Below are 20,913 nucleotides of genomic sequence, written 5' to 3'. Positions count from 1 at the left end.
CGCACTGCTAAGCCCCACCCCCAGACTGGACCCTATAACTATTGGAGAGCAGGAAAGTGCTGCTGGGCCCTGGGTCACTGTGGTGATCCGTCATCGGTAAGTAGAAAAGTGCGGCCTGTAGGCAGCCCCCAGCTGCACCTGATCTGGGAGCAGGAAAGCAAGCCCAGCCTGAGGACAGCCCCCAACTAGGCCTGATCCGGGAGCAGGAAAGCAAGCCTGGCCTGCAGGCAGCCCCAAACTTTCCATGCTCCCGGTTGCCATGGTGAACCGGGAGCAGGAAAGCAAGCCTGGCCTGTGGGCAGCCCCAAGCTGGGCCTGATATGGGGGATGTCAGAGAGCTGGTATTGGCCGGATGGCGGAAAGACTGGTCACTATGATGCGCACTGACCACCAGGGGGCAGACTCTCAATGCAGGAGCCGCCCCCTCACCAGGAGGAGCACCGCTCAGCCAGAAGCCGGGCTCATGGCTGGCAAGTGCAGCGGCAGTGGTGGGAGCCTTTCCTACCTCCACGGAAGTTGGACATCCCCTGAGGGGTCCCAGACTGCAAGACGGCCGGGTTTAGGGACCCCCTCCACTGAGTGCATGAATTTCATGAGCCAGGCCTCTAGTGAATAAAATAAAATGGGGTTAATGAGTAGCTACCTCATATGTATTCTATACATGAATATAAGTAAATACATACAAATGACCTGGGCCAGTCTATGTGTTGGGTATAAGTGCTCAGCAAATGATAGCTTGCATCATCATCATCATTATTATTACCTAACTTTTATTGCAAAACTTCAAAGGTAGGTCATCTACTCTACAAAAAACAAAAAACCAAAAACAAAACACCCTCAATCATAGAAAAAGCATAGTCTTTCAGGCAAATAGCTTTACAGGATTAAAGTCAAGAAACTATTAAAGGAAAAATGCAAATGTATCCCAGTTCAGCTGTGTGAATATAAAATTATAGCTACCAAGCCTTTGTACCATGAAACAGATTATACAAAATGAAGCATATATTTTAATTTTTTAGTAAAAGCAATTGTTCTAGATATAATTTTCTTCTACTAGCTTATATCATGGGTCCTAGGCAAGTAGTTTCCTATAAAGTTAAACTGCAAAATACATTAAGAAGAGAATCTTCATGGAAAAATATGTATAGGCTTAACCAGAGTGATGACTTTTTTTTTTTTTTTAACTTCTCCCATGCAATCTCATTAGTTGTTCCTACAAAATTAAGTTGGAAATGTCCATTTGGATGAAATAAGAGGTTATATAATCTGTACTAAAACATGCTCTGAACATGCAACTAAATATAACTTTTAAATGTTGAGTTGCCACTAAACCATTGGGCATTTGATGGTAATTCTAGGTTTTCTATTGAAATGGGAACAATAGGAGGATTTTAACCTTAGAAAAAGAGGTAGACTTTTGAATTATACAGTGTTACATAAGATGATGAATAATTACAAATGAGAACACTAAATCTGATATTGTATTAAAGACAATTAATGAATCGTTATGCAAAGGTAATAAAAATACGAGGAAAAATATGTTTGTGTATCTAAATGAAAGTAGGTTTAAAACCGGGAAAGACTCTCACAGTATCTTATACCTATGTACTTTAGTTCCTGACGATTCACTTGATTTGAGGAGAACTTGCTGGAATTGATGCTCACAATTGAAGCAAAAATAAATCAGAAAATGTATTCACCTTTCATGATATTAATTTTGCAGACTTCATGAAAATATCATTTTTGTTCTGTGTCAAGTATAATAATTGGGATAATATTTATCTTGATATTCTGTTATGTTAGTCTCACCAAGAAGTTTTAAGTCACCAAAAGAGAAAAAGGATGGTGATTGAATATGTATTTAATTTTTTTTACCGGTAATAGTCAATCAAAGTAAATTCAGCATGCCACTTAATATTCTGATTTTTTAAAAATGCATGAACATTCTCCTTTGCTGTTTCAAGTCAATCAAGGATTTTACCAAAATCTGTCAAAAGGAAGTGAGCTTTATTCACAAATTGGCCTGGCTTGAAAATAATCTCTCTTGTTAAATTTCATAAGCCTCACTAAATTTTGGGTCATTAGATGTCCCTTAATCTGAATATTTTCAAATATAAGTAAAATGCTCCACATGTAAGCAGTACTAATTGAATCTGTAGATTCAATTCTAATTATGAGTAATAGATAACAAAACTAATTTGCATTTGGCATTTTTAAAAAGTCAGGTTTGTTGAGGTATAATGTACATACAATAAAATTCATCTGTTATAGTGTACTGTTGTGTAAGTTTTGTCAAATGCATATAGTTGCATAATCATCACCATAAGCACAGTTTTCCCCCTCCAAAATGCCCTAATTTATTTTTTTAGTCAATTTCTTGATAACCAAGGATTTTTTTTCTGCCCCTACAATTTTGCCTTTTCCAGATTGTTACATAATGGAATCAGAGCCTATGTAGCCTTCTGAAACTGACATCTTTCACTTAGGATAATGCAATGGGCCTTCATCCATGTTATTGCATGTTATCAGTTGTCTATTTCCTTTTCTTGCTGATAAGTATTCCATTGTATGGATGTAGTAGTCTATTATTCATTTGGCTTTGAATAAATTCCCGTTTGATTATATGTTCTCCTAACATTTTTAATTCTATAATTCTAGGGACACAGAAATCTAACTTATGAGGAGGAAACCCTTTTCTCATGTAGCTCTATACTTCCCATGTGTCTCTATTCCAACTCAGCAAGCTGACTTCTTGCCTGAACACCACTCTATGTTCTCTCCTCAATTGTTCTTTCTGAATTATTCTCAAAGTTGAAAACACAAAGTCAGGACATAGTAAATTAACCACAACTTTGTCTTCATAGACCATCTGGCAATTCGACCTTATCACTAAAATATTAGAAGGCTATTGAAATAGAGCTGTTAAAGGCTGGTAGATTTATTGGTATACGGTATTTAAGGAAATTTCTGTTTATTCATTAGCTGTTTGGTAAATTGAGCAGACTTCAATGGCCTTAATGACAAAGAAAATAGACATTACAGAATTAGTCCAGGAAAGTCAGTAGACAAACTACAAAAACAAACCCTGGAGTTGATAGTAATCTTATTTTTAGAGTTGTCATACTGTTTTATCTAAAATGTCCAGTTTACCAGATATCAAGCTATATTACAAAGCCACTGTTCTCAAAACTGCCTGATATGGCACAAAACAGACATTTAGACCAATAGAACAGAACAGAGAACCCAGAAATCAACCTAAGCCATTATGCTCAATTAATATTTGTCAAAGGAGGCAAGAGTATACAATGGAGTCAAGACAGTCTTTTCAATAAATGGTGGGAAAATTGGACAGATACATGCAAAAAAATGAAACTAGACCACCAACTTACACCATACACAAAAATAAACTCAAAATGGATAAAGGACTTAAATGTAAGATGGGAAACCATAAAAACCTTAGAGGAATCCATAGGCAGCAAAATATCAGATATATGTCGTAGCAATATCTTTACCAATACAGCTCCTAGGGCAATGGAAACTAAGGAGAAAATAAACAAATGGGACTACATCAAAATAAAAAGCTTCTGCACAGCAAAAGAAACCATCAACAACACAACAAGAAAGCCTACTGCATGGGAGAACATATTTGCCAATGTTATATCTAATAAGGGCCTAATTTCCAAAATTTATAGGCAACTCATACAACTTAACAAAAGGAAAATAAACAATCTAATAAAAAAATTGGCAAAGGACCTAAATAGACACTTTTCAAAAGAGGACATACAGAAGGCCGAGAGACATGCTCAAAGTCACTAATCATCAGAGAGATGCAAATCAAAATGACAATGAGGTATCATCTCACACCTGTCAGAATGGCTATCATCAACAAATCAACAAATGACAAGTGCTGGCAAGGATGTGGAGAAAAGGGAACACTCATGCACTGCTGGTGGGAATGCAGACTGGGGCAGCCACTGTGGAAAACAGTATGGAGTTTCCTCAAAAAGTTAAAAATGGAACTCCCATTTGACCAAGTGATGCCACTTCTAGGAATATATCCCAAGAAATCAGAAACACCAATCAGAAAGTACATATGCACCCCTATGTTCATAGCAGCACAATTTATAATAGCTAAGATTTGGAAACAGCCTAAGTGCCCATTAGCAGATGAGTGGATTAAAAAACTGGTACTTATACACAATGGAATACTATGCTGCTGTAAAAAATGAAGGAACTCTTACCATTAGCAACAGCATGGATGGACCTGGAAAGCATTATGCTAAACAAAATAAGCTAGTCGGAGAAAGATAAATATCACATGATCTCACTCATTTATGGAATATAATGAACAATATAAACTGATGAACAAATATAGATCCAGAGACAGAGAAGCATTGAACAAATCATCAAACCTCAGAGGAAAGGCGAGGGTGAGGGGGGTAGGAGGGAGGACAAGAGATCAACCAAAGGACTTGTATGCATATAAGCATAACCCATGGATACAGATAGTAGGGGGGTGAGGGCATGTGCTGGGGGGTGGGAGTAACCAGGGAGAGGTCAATGGGGGAAAAAGGAGACATATGTAGTACTTTAATCAATAAAGAATAAATTTAAAAAAATAAAAAAATGTCCAGTTTAAACAACAAAAAATTAAGTGTGGCTCATACAGAGAGGTGAATAAAAAAGGCAGGTAACAGGAACTGTCCTTGAGAAAGAACAAGCATTGGACCTACTAGAAAAATACATAAAAGCAGCTGTTATAAATATGATTTAAGGACTGAAGAAAATGAAATTTATAAAAAAATTAAAAAGACAACATGAAAAAATATCTTACCAAATAGAGAATGTTGGTAGAGATAGATATTATAAAAAGAGAACCAAATAGAATTTCTGGAGTTGAAAAGTACAATACCTGAAATGATAAATTAGCTAAAGAGACTCAGTAGCAGATTTTGAGCAGTCAGAAGAGTCAAGAAAGGTCAACTGACATTTATTCAGTCTGAGGAACAGAAAATAAACAAAATTAATGACAAAGGAACAGAGCCTCAGGGCTCTGTGGGATACCATCAAGTATAATGGGTAACCCAAAAGGATAGAGAAATTAACAGCTAAAAACTTTGTAAATTTGCCCTTCTGGTGTGGCTCCGTTGGTTGAGCATGGTACGGTGCACCAAGAAGTCACTGGTTTGGTTCCCAGTCAGGGCACATCCCCAGAAGGGGGCTTGCAGGAGGCAGCCCATTGATGTTTCTGTCTCTCACCCCCTTACCCTCTAAAACAATCAATTAAAACATTTTTAAAAAACTTTTCAAATTTGATGAAAAACACTAACCTGTACATTCAAGAATCTCAACAACATCCAAGAAATATGAAGTTTATAAAAGAAATATACAATTAGACACATTATATCAAATGGTCAAAAGAAAAAGGCAAAGACTTGAAAGCAGCAAGAGAAAATGACTCATCTCACACTAGTATAAGGGATACTAAAAATGACCTGGCTGAAATGAAAGGATACTAAATAGGAAGCTAAATCCACACAAAAAGTAAAGAGTGTTGGCAAAGCTGCCTATATAGATAAATACATAAGACAATAAAAATGTATTCCTGGCTGTAACTGGTTTGGCTCAGTGGATAGAGCATCAGCCTGCGGACTGAAGGGTCCCAGGTTCGATTCTGGTCAAGGGCATGTAGGTTGGTTGTGGGCACATCCCCAGTAGGAGGTGTGCAGGAGGCAGCTGATTGATGTATCTCTCTCATCGGTGTTTCTAACTCTCTATCTCTCTCCCTTCCTCTCTGTAAAAAATCAATAAAATATATTTTTAAAAAATGTATTCCTTTGTGTATTATTTTTCTGACTTAAAAGAAAACTACATAAAGCAATAATTACAAATCTGTTTTGTTAGGTTTATAAAATTAATTTGTAAGTACAAAAGAGGGGGAAGGAAATGAAGCTATTTTGAACAAAATTAGCATGATTCAAACTAGATTATTTCAAATTAAAGTATTAATTGTATTCTCCAGGGAAACCACTAAGAAAATAGTTAAAAAATAAATACATAAACAAAGTAAAAGAAATAATAAGGAAATTAAAATGGAACACTAGAAAATATCTATTTAGCACAAAAGAAACAGTATTAGAGGAAGAAAGACACAAAAAAGATATGATATAAAAATTAATGGCAGACAGCACTGGTCTGTGTGGCTCACTTGGTTGAAATGTCATCCCATTCACCAGAATGTGGTTGGTTCAAATCCTGATCAGGGCACATACCCGGGTTTTGGGTTCAATCCCCAGTTGAGGCACATGCAGGAGGCAACCAATTGATGTTTCTCACATTAATCTCTCTCTCTCTTCCTATTTCTAAAATGATTTTTTAAAATTAATGGCAGACATACATTCTACTTTACCAGTAATTACTCTAAATATATAGATTAAACCTCCAGTCTAAGTTCCTAGTATTTCTAGAGCTATGAGTAAAAATACAGCCATTACTCAAGGGACAGTGTTCTCAGGGGAGAGCCAGGTTTCCAGTGAAGGAAACAGACAAAGGGAAGCACAGAAAGATGGTTTCAAAAGTTGAGACGGGGTAGAATAGAATAGAATTGGGGATGAGCAGAGCCATGTGGGGATTAGCATATGAAAGATGAGGAAGGATCTGGAAGGTTAGGGCTTCTTGTGGTGTCCCATGGAATTGAGATAACAAGCATTGAATTGGTCCTGGTGGATGACTCATGGCTGTAAGTATATTGGTGGCAGGATTGGGTGGGGGGAGGCTTGTCAGTGGCTCCCTCCTGAATCTGGTTTATTTGGTCTGGAAATGGACATATAAGAGTTATGAACACATGGATGACATTTGAGGCTACAGAGGATAGAAGAAATATAGAAGGAGAAAAGAGGACTGAGGACTGGTCCCTGGGGCAATCGAACATAGAAAGAATAAAGAGGTCTGGCAAACAGGAAAAAGAAAACAACAGTTACTGAGACTGAACAGTAACCAGGAGTAATTGATGGCCCAGGTGAGTAATATCATTCAAAAGAAATAAGTGGTCAACTGCATTTTAAAACTACTAAAAGGTCACATAAAATGAGGCCTTAGAATTTAGCACTGGCTTTGATAACTTGTCACATTCTAGCAAAGTTGGCATCGACAGGGAGCCCAGGAGACAGATTTGAATTACAGATGTAGATTTGGCAGTCACAGCAAGAGGCCAGAGACTGGATGAGATTGCCCAAGGAAAGTAATAGAATAACAAAAAGATTGAGGGAGGTGGGAGGACCAACTAAGGGACACAGACCTTAATGCTACAGGCTGAGAAACATGACCTTACAAATAGAAGCAGGATGCAGCAGCCAAAGACATGGGCGAGACAGGCTGTGATGACATAGAAGCCACTATGGCGTCTCTGATGGATGGATCCTTGGTAAGTTGTGCATATATTCTAGGAAATGCAGATAGCTTGAAACTAATTTTTTAAATAACATCTTCCTATCATTAAAGTTATTCTACATTAAAAAAAACATAATCAAAATACCAGATTCTCTGCTACTGGCCAGATAGAAGTAAAGATGAAAAAGGGAATGAGAGGTTTGTATGGAGCAAGACCCTCACAGGGCTGTGATAGCAGAGAAGGCCAGTTGGCTGACCTGAGAGGACTCCTACAGTGGACACTCGAATGAGGAGGCTGAAGGTTTACCCAAGGGTGCTGGGGTTTAAAGGGCAGAAATATTTTAAATCTTAATTTTTTGGTTTGTGTTATTTTCAATTTCATTGAGGTATAATCCTAATATATAAAAAGCCAGGGGCCGTCACAACCAAAACAACTGGACGGATGACTGAACAGCAGGCTGCATGGGGTGACCAGGCCGGCAGGGCGGTTAGTGAGGGATGACCAAATGACTGAACAGAAGGCTGTGTGGGGTGACCAGGCCAGCAGGGGGGGGGGGCAGCTGGGGGCAACCAGGCTGGTGGGGGGGATGAGTTGGGGGTGACCAGGCTGGCGGGGGGGGGCAGTAAGGGGTGACCAGGCCAGTGGTGGGGGGCAGTTAGGGGCAATCAGGCCAGAGGGGGGCAGCAGTTGGGGGTAACCAGGCCAGCGGGGGGGGGGCAGTTAGGGGCAACCAGGCCAGTTGGGGGGGGCAGTTGTGGGTGACCAGGCCAGCATGGAGGGCAGTTAGGGGCAATCAGGCCAGCAGGCAGAGGCGGTTAGGGGTGATCAGGCTGGTGGGGGGGGGGGCAGTTAAGGGTGATCAGGCAGGCAGGAAGGTGAGCAGTTAGGAGCCAGCAGTCCTGGATTGTGAGAGGGACATCCCCCAAGGGGTCCCGGATTGGAGAGGGTGCAGGCTGAGCTGAGGGGACCCTCCTCCTCCGTGTATGAATTTCGTGCTCCAGGTCTCTAGTCTATATATATATATAAGCCTAAATGACCATTATGGCTGGTCAACCGAATGACCGGTCGACCAGTTACTATGACATGCACTGACCATCAGGGGGCAGAAGCTCAATGCAGCACCTGCCCCCTGGTGGTCAGTGCGCTCCCATAGCCAACCTCCCCTGATTGGCCCAGATCACCGGCCAGGCCGAGGGACCCCATCCATGCATGAATTCGTGCACTGGGCCTCTAGTTTACATATAAAAACCACTCATTATGAGTACATTTTTGAGTTTTGACAAACAGTACTGTTACAATAAGGAATTTCACTCAGTTGGTGTGGCTCAGTGGTTGAGCGTCAACCTGTGAACCAGAAAAACACAGTTCAATTCCAGGTCAGGGCACATACCGGGTTGTGGGCTTGATCCCTGGTGTGGGGCATGCAGGAGGCAGCTGATCAATGATTTTCTCTCATCATTGATGTTTCCCTCTCCCTTTCTCTGTCCCAATGTCCAGCACACAAGAGGTGCTCTTTTAAAATTGAGTCTATTTATTGACTGCAGGAAGAACCGAAACTTATACAGAACCACCACAATGACAGAGAAGATTGTGGAGGCAGAAAGAGAAAAAGATAAGATACTTTAGAAAATGAGTTTTCTAAGTGATTCTTACAAAAACTCAACACCTTAATTCCCTAAAAACCACTGCTATAAAGAGGTTCACTGGGTAACATTCACTGGGTCATTGAATAGTATAGTCAATGGGCTTTGAGATCAGTTAGACTGGGGTTGGGATCAGCTCACTATTTTTAAAAAATATGTTTTTATTGATTTTTAGAGAGAGATGAGGGGAGAGAGTTAGAGACATTGAGGAGAGAGGAACATCATCAATTGGCTGCCTCCTGCATATCGAGGATTAAGCCTGCAACCTGGGCATGTGCTCTGACTGGTAATCGAACCAGCAACCTCTTGGTTCCTGGGTCGACCACGTTCAACTGCTGCCCAGTTCACTATTAGTAACTTAAAAAGTGCTTGATACTACAATGAGAGATAAAGCTGTCAAGGATACCTGGATAACCTTGCTGGTTCTTCCTCTCTTGTGGATAAACTACATAGAAATCAGCTTTAGCCTAGAGGTTGTCTGGTGCACTAGGGTTCAGAATATGGAGAATTGTTTGAAAAAATTAAAGTTTTCATGTCCCCTATCCTATCTAATAAAAGAGAAACATGGTAATTGGTGTACGACCGCTACCCTTCCCATTGGCTAATCAGGGCGATATGAAAATTAACTGTCAGTCAAGATGGCGGCTGCCAGGCAGCTTGAAACTAACATGAGGCTTGTTTGCTTCAGTGATGGAGGAAACCAACGTTCCCCGCCTGCCTTGCAGGCCTCTGAGCCTGCAGTTTGAAACATTTTAACAAATATAGAAGCTAAAAAAAACCCCAGAAACCAGCTTTCAGCGAGCTGGGATCTCAGAGCTGGAGTCAGAGCTGGAGTTATACATTGTTTCAAACCGAAACAAACCAGATACCTACTTTCAGCAGCGGAGGCCTAAGAGCTGGAGCCTCAGAGCTAAAGCTGGCCCAGAATTAAAAAAAGAAAAAAAGGAGCGGTTGGGAGCTTCCGTCACCCGCCAGCCTGAAAACAGCCCTCAGCCCCTCACCCAGACTGGCCAGGCACCCCAGTGGGGACCCCCACCCTGAAGGGTGTGTGACCAGCTGCAAACAGCCCTCAGCCCCTCACCCAGGCTGGCCAAGCACCCCAGTGGGGACCCCCACCCTGAATGGTGTGTGACCAGCTGCAAACAGCCATCATCCCCTCACCCAGGCTGGCCAGGAACCCCAGTGGGGACCCCCACCCTGATCCAGGACACCCTTCAGGGCAAACCAGCCAGCCCCACCCATGCACCAGGCCTCTACCCTATATAGTAAAAGGGTAATATGCCTCCCAGCACCGGGATCAGCAGAGCCGAGAGGCCTCCCGGCACCGGGATCAGTGTGACAGGGGGGAGCTCCCCAACCCCCTGATCGACCCTGATCCGTGCGTGACAGGGTAAGGAGCCCCAACCCCCCTGATGGGCCCTGCTCTGTGTGTGACAGGGGGCAGCGCCCCAACCCCCTGATTGGCCCTGCTCTGTGCGTGACAGGGGGTGGCGCTGCAACCTCCCCATCGACCCTGCCTTGAGTGTGACAGGGGGCGGTGCACCTACCCCCCAATCGGCCCTACGCTGAGCGTGACTGGGGGTGGCATCACAACCTCCCGATCCGCCCTGCTCTGTGCATGACAGGGGCGGCACCCCAACCCCCACCATCGGCCCTGCTCTGAGCCCGACCAGGGGCTGCACCTAGGGATTGGGCCTGCCCTCTGCCACCCGGGAGCAGGCCTAAGCCAGCAGGTCGTTATCTCCCGAGGGGTCCCAGACTGCGAGAGGGCACAGGCTAGGCTGAGGGACCCCACCTCCCCCCCGAGTGCACAAATTTTTGTGCACTGGGCCTCTAGTTAGAATATAAAATCTATGAAGCCACAGATTATTTTTTTCACTGTTATATTTGCAGAAACTAAATAATGACTGACATATAGTAGATGTTCGATAAATTATTTTGACTGAGTGAATAAGTGGATTATAGGACATGGGTAGATTTTACTCTTGGGTCAGGGCAACTTCCCTGGAAAATGCTCGGGTGGGCACTGGCAGTGTGTGCCTGCTTTACTGCAATTGTTCTTGCTTCCATGGCTAGCCTCGCCCTCTTCTGATTGATATTTTTCCTTAAATATCTTAATACATTCAGACTGATGACTATCTTACTTGCATAGTATTTATGCAATATAGTTAAGAAGAGTTTACAAATGTGTACCATGATCAGTTCTCTTTTAATTGAAAATTAACCTTCAAAGCACAAATTTAATTGTAAGTTTTTCAGAGGTATAATCATCAGGAAAATTACCCTTAAACTCATTTGTAAATGAGTTTACAAATGAGTTTACAAATGAGTTTACCAGGCTGGCGGGGGGTGGGGGGGGCAGTTGGGGGTGACCAGGCCAGCAGTGGGGGCAGTAAGGGGTTACTAGGCTGGTGGGGGGGGCAGTTAGGGGCAACCAGGCCGGTGGTGGGGGGGAGGGCAGCTGTGGGTGACCAGGCCAGCATGAGAGGTTTGTATGGAGCAAAAAAAGCTTATTCTACCTTTAATAGAATAAGCTGATTATTTTCTGCTTGTACAGTATTTGTATATCTGTGGTTATGCCTTGCAACGTGCCCATAAGTTTCTAAGGGCAAATTCTTTCTAACGTGTACCAAATGGGCTACATTTTGTTGCATCACTTTTAACCATAGTAAAAGACAGGATATTTTTCTTTTAGGCATAGTAAAGTTTATTACAAAATTTTGTTACAAAAAAAAAACTGATTTAAAGAAACATCCCAATTCAGATTTTCCAAGATAAAAATAAATATGTAGCTAGATAATTTGTTATTAATCTTTAACTTTAAATGCAATGAGGCTGAGTTGGCCAGTATCTCTTTAGAGCTAATTAAAGTTAGCAATAATGTGGGGTAGGAGAACTCATTCACTCTCAATCATCGATGGCTAATACATGGTTAATATGTGGCTGCTAGCAAGGCAATCACATAACAAAGTCACTGAATGGGGAATCCATGAAGCTTACATAACAGACTCATATTTATAATTCTATCTTTAACACTGTTTACGGAAGCATAAATAAAAGAAAAAAAGCAATGCTATTTAAATTGAAATTGCATGCCAATGACTTTTAAACATCAAGGTTGGAAAGTTCCCAAACAAGAAAGTTTCAGAGTCCTAACTCTAGCAACATTAACTTGGAAACAATTTTGTGATGTGTTGTGGGAGGGTGCGCAAGGTTGAAAATGCTAGTTTGTGCTAATCATAACCTTCCTTGTCCCTACTCCCCAGATTTCTCCACACACACAGACATAGTAGACTGCTGCTGAATACTCCACAGTATAATGGAAAGAGGGATCATTTGGCAAATGTTGACTATTTGCTGAATACTGCCAAGTTACTCTACCCAGACTGGAATTTAATAGGTATTTATTAATACCCGATAGGAGAAGCAATGTGTTAAGGCCTGTGGCATAGAAAAATGGCTCAGATTCAGATATTGCCCTCAAGTAGCTTGCAAGCATTGTAAAGTTTGTTACCAAAAAAACAAAACAAAAAAAACACCTGACTTAAAGAAATCCTAATTTAGATTTTCCAAGACAAAAATAAATAAGTAGCCAGATAATTTGCTATTAATCTTTAACTTTAAATGCAGTGAGGCTGAGTTGGCTTTTACTAGAGTAAAGGTGGATGACATACATGCTCATTAAAACAACAACAAACTTTTAAAATTGGGTCAGTAAGTACAAGGTCCCTGATGACAAACTGTGTGAGTTCTCAGTAGAGAGATTATTTGGAGAGAGGTATGGTAGAATCAGAGAAGAAATCATAGAGGGATGGCAAAGAATGCAATTTGAAGTGAACTTGGAAAATTATAAAAAGGGACAACAAGCTTCTATGGTAGCTTCCCCTGGCATTTTCTCCCAGTCTGAACATGACAATCAGGAGCATCACTACTCTTTTTTTTTTTTTTTTTTTTGCCTCCCGTCCCCTTTCTCTGCTGTCCCAATAGCTTTTAAAGCCCCCAATATAACAGCATTATTTTTGTATGATTTTTCACTCATCAAAATTATTTCAAGATTCATCTATACACGTATATGCATCATTTTAAAATGGTTGAACAGTATTCTCTTTTATGGATACACCACCATTTGCTTATCCATTCACTTGAACATTTGGGTGGTTTCCAATTTACAGCTATTATAAATGAAGCTGCTTTGAACATTCATGTCCAAGTCACTGTATGGGCATTTACTTTCATTACCCTTGGGGAAATATGTAGAAGTGGAATAGCTGGATCATGGGGTAGGTGCACGGTTAACTTGTTGAGAAGCTGCCTAACTGCTTTCCACAGTGGTTGTGCTATTTCCCATTCCCATCAGTGCTGCATGCGTTTCAGTTTCTCCACATCTTCACCAAAACTTGGTATGGTCAGTCTTTTTAAAAAAAATATATTTTTATTGATTTCAGAGAGAAAGGGAGAGGGAGAGAGAGATAGAAACATCAATGATAAGAGAGAATCATTGATTGGCTGCCTCCTGCACACCCCACACTGGGGATCAAGCCCGCCACCAGGCATATGCCCTGACCGGGAATAGAACCGGTGACCTCTTGGTTCCTGGGTTGACGCTCATCTGATGAGCCACACCCAGATGGGCTGGTCAGTCTTTTTAATTCATGGTGCATAGGGTTGTTTTATTATGGTTGTAATGGGCATTTTCTAATTGGATAGAGATGTTGTATACCTTGCCATGTGTGTATTTGCTACATGAACATCTTCTTTGAAGTGTTTGTTGAAATATTTTCCCCATTTTATTATCACATTATCAATCATATTTTTTTGAGTTTTGAGAGTTCATTCTATATTGAGAATATAAGTCCTTTATCAGAGATATGCTTTGCAAGCATTTTATCTTAGTTGGTAGTATATTTTTCATTTCTTTCAGTAATATTTTGTGGCTTTCAGTGTGCATGACTTCTCCATCTTTTGTCAGACTTACCCCTAAATAATGTGTTAGTGGCTGCCATATTGGAGAGCACAGACATGGGACGTTTCCGTCACTGCAGAAAGTTCTATTGGACAGCGCTGCTCGGGAGTTTGCCTCGGAGTTTAATGCACTCTCCTGTGTATGTATTCTACACATGCACACCCAACCACTGAAAAACACTCATGGCAATTTCGTAGCATTATTTAACATGGCTTTGTAAAATATATTATGTGAAATGAGATGCGCATTTTTTTTCAGAAAAAAAAAATCAAACCTAGAACATAGTCTAGTGTCAGTGTCCCTGTTTGAGGTCATTCAGCGATTTTTTAAAAATGTATGCATCTCCTTGCATAAGCAGAAAATCAAGTTGACTTAAGTTTCAAGGGATTATTTGATAATCAAACTAAAAAGGATGATCCCTGCTTATGCTTTTAAAGCAGCAAACACAAAGTTATCAGACTGCAACGTAGGATAGGCATAATGAGAAAAAGAAGTATTAATTTAGAATAAAAATTTAGATATTGAGAACACCCATTTAATTTTCAACTCAATGCTTTAAAGAAGAATTATTTGTGAAGATTACGTATCTTTTTGACATTATGTAAAGTTTTGTAACTTCCTACTAATTCATTCTTTTCCTTATAGAACTCCAATATCTACCTACGTACAGTTCCTATGAACTAGCCCTTTCTACTGTGTGAGAAGAAAGACCTGCCCTTGGATTGTTTATCTTGAGAAAACCCTTCTTAGGAAATATCACCTGGACTTCCCTCAGCATCTGCCCCTCTGTTTACATTTACTGCCCTGAGTTGAATTTTAAAGGGTTGCAGTTGTAAGCAGCAACAAAATCACTCACCCAGACTTTCCATAAAACAAAAAGCTACTTATTTTGTGAAACTATTCAGCATTAATCATTTTAAAGAGATAAATGTATAAGCTGCAATAACTGACCAGCTTTGTGGTGCTTTTGCCCTTTCAAGTAAATAGAGTAGATTGAAATTGTGAAAATGTTTTTTTTATTAAACATTTCTATGAAACCTTTTTTTTTCTTCTATTTTTCACACAGATGGTATAATGGCACAGTTCTTTTTCACACAAATGAACAGATAAGTGAATGAATGACTGAATGAATGAATGAGTCAACAAAGGAACAAAACAAGCACCCACTTAACCCAATGTGTCATTCTCCTCCACGCCATTCCCAGGCTCTGCTTGCATGTCCACCCGGAAGAGACTGCACTGCCTCCTGAGAAGCCAGCTCACTTGCGCACACTAACTGCTATGGATAGCTCTTGTGTGGACCGGAAATCATTTCCCTTATGCTTTCCAACTACAGGGCTCTACTAGGAGTGTAGTGCTCTAGGTTTACGAACTATAACTCCAATCCCACCTCCCCAATATCCTTCAAATATTTGAAACTATAGTATGAAACACTTCATCTACCCTCTTTTTCTTACACACAAGCAGCACACTCTCACAATACACCCATGCCACCACCACATCATATATTCTTGTTAAGCTTTCCCATTATTTACATCCTTTCTTTAAATGAAAGACTCTAGCTCTTTCACTGTCCTCTGGATTCAGGTTCATTGTGAGTCTTCATAGTGCACAGAGCTAACCAATTCTGGACATGGTTGAGTCAGAGCAGGTTCAGGCAGGATTATCGTCCCCTTCTCTCTCAACTGGACTTTATGTTATACTAGCTCTTGTTTGAGATCACTCCCTTCTGGCCCTCACATCATGGTTCTGACAGATACTAGGGTTCTGACCCATAGTCCCTGAGGCAGCATGCTGGTCTATTCAGTTCTCATCAAAAGCACAAAGCAGACTTATACTAGTAGACTCAACCAGAGCCCTGTCAACTAAAACTCTCCAGTCTTTTGTCTTTTTTGTAACTCTACTTTTTATTTTCTACATGGCTCAAGAGACTGATACATTTTTAAAAACCATTAGTCTAAAAGCTGGTAATTTTGTAACAGTGGTTTGTAAAGCCACCATTTGTTCTCTACATAATTTAAGAGATAAACAAATTAAAAATGATTAGTTTGGCCCTAACTGATTTGGCTCAGTGGATGGAGCGTCGGCCTGCGGACTGAAGGGTCCCAGGTTCGATTCTGGTCGAGGGCATGTACCTTGGTTGTGGGCACATCCCCAGTAGGGGGTGTGCAGGAGGCAGCTGATCGATGTTTCTCTCTCATCGATGTTTCTAACTCTCCCTATCCCTTCCTCTCTGTAAAAAAATCAATAAAATATATTTTAAAAAATGATTAGTTTGTTTTTTGACACACAATATATAAAGATGTAATTTTGTGACATCAACTGCAAAGGGTAGGAATGGAGCTGTTAAAGGAGCAGAATTTGTACATATTATCGAAGTTAAGATGGTATAAAAATTAATAAACAAATAAAATTTATATAGGTTCCAAGATGATGCCTTATTGAATTATAGAATTTTATGGGCACTTAAGAAAACTGAGATCCAGAAAGGGGAAGTGACCTGTTAGTTGCCACATGGCTAGATATTGACAGATCCGGGGCTTGGAGGGCACAGAGCCCCTGGCTCCTGGTACTATATTCTCTCCACATACACTGTCCAGCTGTATTTTGAGCTCATGGGAGGCCCTATTATACTTTTTTCAAGCAAACTTTAACATTACCAGAGTCATTTGGGTATAATTTGTCACAACAATAATTAAAATTTCTCAATCTTAATAATATTCACAAAACACTACCTCATTTGAATCACATTTTGTGGTTTACAATGCACTTGTTATCCATCATCATTAACTATCTTGGGTTCCCTCCCAAGATCATTTTAACTGCAGATTTTATAAGAAATTTTTTCCATATATTCACTCAAGTCATTATTAGAGCTATTGCACTGGAAAGAATCAAAGATGGAAGTCTTCAACAAAATTCTAGAAACCTTCAGAGATGCACCAATCCATTAGTAATAATGATTTGGATTTGGTCAACCAACCAATTAGATTTCCTTCCAACTACCCTCACCTCACACACCTGCCTCACTCATCATGCCACTTCCATTATTCCAAAAAGAATCTTAAGAATTTGTCGGAGGAGAACCAAGATGGCGGCATAGGTAAACACCGGAGAATGCTGCCTCGCACAACCACTTCAAAAATACAACTAAAAGATGGAACGGACATCACCCAGAACCACAGGAAAGCTGGCTAAGGGGAAATTCTTCAATTAGAAGGAAAGAGAACAGCATACCGAGACTCAGAGGAGGCGCAGTGCGGAAAATACAAAGGTGCGGAGGTGCGCATGGAGCAGGCTGGTGGCTGAGGGCACGGTTGTTGTTTTCAATCAGGAGGGAGGCTCAGGCTCTGAGCTCCAGTTCTGGGCGAGTTTCTAGGGACCCAGACTCAAATGGGAGAAGCGGGACTGTCTGGCATTGGTCGGAACGCAAGGGCAGCTTTCTCTCCGAGGTTTGCAGTGGTTGCTGGGACTCTGAGAGGCAGAGCCTCTGGGGATGGGACTGAGAACAGCCATAACTGCTCCCTCCGCCCGCCCTGTTGATCCCCTGTGACCCGCCCTGCCCAAGCCCTGCACAGAGCCATTTACTGGATAGCCTCAGGCAAAGGCTAGATTAGCACCTCCCCAGAGGACAGACGTTTTCCCACTGCAGACACAGCTGACTCTCAGTTGGCCTGGAGGTCAAATCCCCCCAGTATTAACTACAACAATCAAGGCTTAACTACAACAAGACTGTGCACAAAGACCACTAGGGGGTGCACCAAGAAAGCATAAAAAATGCAGAGACAAAGAAACAGGACAAAATTGTCAATGGAAGATATAGAGTTCAGAACCACACTTTTAAGGTCTCTCAAGAACTGTCTAGAAGCCGCCGATAAACTTAATGAGATCTACAAGAAATCAAATGAGACCCTCGATGTTATGATAAAGAACCAACTAGAAATTAAGCATACACTGACTGAAATAAAGAATACTATACAGACTCCCAACAGCAGACCAGAGGAGTGCAAGAATCAAGTCAACGATTTGAAATACAAAGAAGCAAAAAACACTCAACAAGAAAAGCAAAATGAAAAAAGAATCCAAAAATACAAAGATAGTGTAAGGAGCCTCTGGGACAGCTTCAAGCGTACCAACATCCGAATTATAGGGGTGCCAGAAGATGAGAGAGAGCAAGGTATTGAAAACCTATTTGAAGAAATAATGACAGAAAACTTCCCCTACCTGGTGAAAGAAATAGACTTACAGGTCCAGGAAGCGCAGAGAACCCCAAACAAAAGGAATCCAAAGAGGACCACACCAAGACACATCATAATTAAAATGCCAAGAGCAAAAGACAAAGAGAGAATCTTAAAAGCAGCAAGAGAAAGAAACTCAGTTACCTACAAGGGAATACCCATACGACTGTCAGCTGATTTCTCAATAGAAACTTTGCAGGCCAGAAGGGAGTGGCAAGAAATATTCAAATTGATGAATGCCAAGAACCTACAACCAAGATTACTTTATCCAGCAAAGCTATCATTCAGAATTGAAGGTCAGATAAAGAGCGTCACAGATAAGGAAAAGCTAAAGGAGTTCATCACCACCAAACCAGGATTATATGAAATGCTGAAAGGTATCCTTTAAGAAGATGAAGAAGAAGAAAAAGGTAAAGATACAAATATGCATCTATCGACAAGTGAATCTAAGAATCAAGTGAATAAATAATCTGATGAACAGAATGAACTGTTGATTATAATAGAATCAGGGACATAGAAAGGGAATTGACTGACTATTCTTGGGGGGAAAGGGGTGTGGGAGATACGGGAAGAGACTGGACAAAAATCGTGCACCTATGGATGAGGACAGTGGGTGGGGAGTGAGGGCGGAGGGTGGGGTGGGAACTGGAAGGAGGGGAGTTATGGAGGGAAAAAAGAGGAACAAATGTAATAATCTGAACAATAAAGATTTAATAATAAAAAAAAAGAATTTGTCAAGCAACCTGCTGAAATCCAGTGGCATTGCTCACACTATTATAACTGCCTTATGGAGAAAGGAGAAGAGGTTTTCTGCTGTTGTCGTCAATTACAGTAGTTAAAGGACTTTCTCTAAAGTCTTGCTACTCAAAGTGTGGTCCTAAGACCAGTGTTATCAGCCTCACTTCCAAGATTACACAAAATGTATTCATGTATTTTGTTTCTTATCAGTAAGTGCTTCTGAATTGTAGATGCCCTCTAACTTCATTCAGCCATCTTTGCCCAGGAATCATTTGGAGATAGAAGTTAATTCAAGTGGCAAAAAACATTTCAGTTATATCTCAGTATAACTTTGTAAATATTCCTTTTGTCACAAAATACCAAATTGGGCACATTTTCTTTTTAAAAAATTTTTAAATCAAACCTAACAGTAAAATAAAACTAATTGTGAGTTTCAGGTATGTGAGTACTTTTTTAAAAAAATAAAAATATAATTTAGAATTCTAAGCCAAACAGTAGAGACTAAAATAGGCTGGAGAGAAACAAGTACTGAAATGTGGAAACTAAAGGTCCAAATTTGCATAACCATTAACTTTACCTATTTCTGGTCTTAGCTAGTCTTTTGAAATCCCTATTTTGTTTGATGTGGGCTCCAAAATATGTTTGGCCAACAAGTGTGATAAATGTTTACCCTAATACCACACCAACCCTACCCCATGCAAGCTTCAATAACCTTCAATGACCTAATTCATTCAAAAGTATGCTTCTTGTTGGTTGAGAGTGCTTTAATGAGTCCATCACCATTTGCACTTCCTCATATCTAAGTACTAATTTGAGCTTTGTGCTATGCATTAAACATGATTCCAAAATAGGACAGAGAGATTTTTCCCCCCCAAAATTCGATCTATCTCGTGTTTTAGTTTGTGTGGACATCTCTGAGATTATTGACCTGGTTTTCTGTGTACCCTGTGCCCTTGTTGAGTTTGTACTTACAGACTGTTTGTTGTGCCCTGCATGGCTCTGATTTTGAAATTCCAATTTGGAAAGCTTTATTTACCCCAATTCCATAATGCTGATTGGGTGGTCGTTAGAAGCAGGATTTGTTCCTTCTCGTGTGAGGGTTGTGGAAAAGAAAACATCAAAATTGTTCTCTTCTCAAGAGGTTCTCTATTATTAAAAAAAGAGGGGAAAAAAACAACACACACACACACACACACACACACACACACGAACAAACGTGTCTCCTAGGTTTTTGTTTTGTTTTGCTTTTCTCATCTGTGACACTCCCCTTCACATCCCATGCTAACGCATAAGGAATTTTATGCAGTCAATAATACAAATCATTCAGCTTGAAGAAGTTGATTGAGGAGTCTTCTATCATCAAAATTTCTAGTCAAGCTGGCAGTGTAATGTGGGGTATGCTGTGACAGTGGCCAATGCTCATCCAGACTTCTGGACACAAATGTAGTCATCAGCACAAACTACTCTCTGTCTACCCACCTGGTGGTAAGAAAGGATGAGCCCTGTCCAATGTGGCTCAGTTGGTTGAGTGTTGTCTTGTGTAGTGAAAGGTCATCGGTTCGATTCCTGATCAGGGACACATGCCCAGGTTGGGGTTCCATCCCAGTCAGGGCATGTTTGGGAGGCAACCAGTCAATGTTTCTCACTCATCTATTGCTATATGATAAATCATTTCAAAACTTAAAAAATTACTTTATTGTTCATCATTGCTTAAACAATAGTTAATTGTTCATCATGATTCTATGTACCGGCAATCTGGAGGTCCTTCTGCTGGTCTTTTCTGGGATCACTCTTGTGGCTGCGGCCGTCTGACAGCCTGACAGGTACTGGAGAGTCCAGACGGATTCACTCCCAGATCTGGCAAAAGGTACTGGCTGCTCACTGGGACACCATGGTTCTCCTTCATGGTTTTTTATCCCCTAGTACAGTGGTTCTCAACCT

This window comes from Myotis daubentonii, chromosome 2, assembly GCF_963259705.1.
Source record: "Myotis daubentonii chromosome 2, mMyoDau2.1, whole genome shotgun sequence".
Classification (NCBI taxonomy): Eukaryota; Metazoa; Chordata; class Mammalia; order Chiroptera; family Vespertilionidae; genus Myotis; species Myotis daubentonii.
This window is presented reverse-complemented; position numbering follows the sequence as displayed.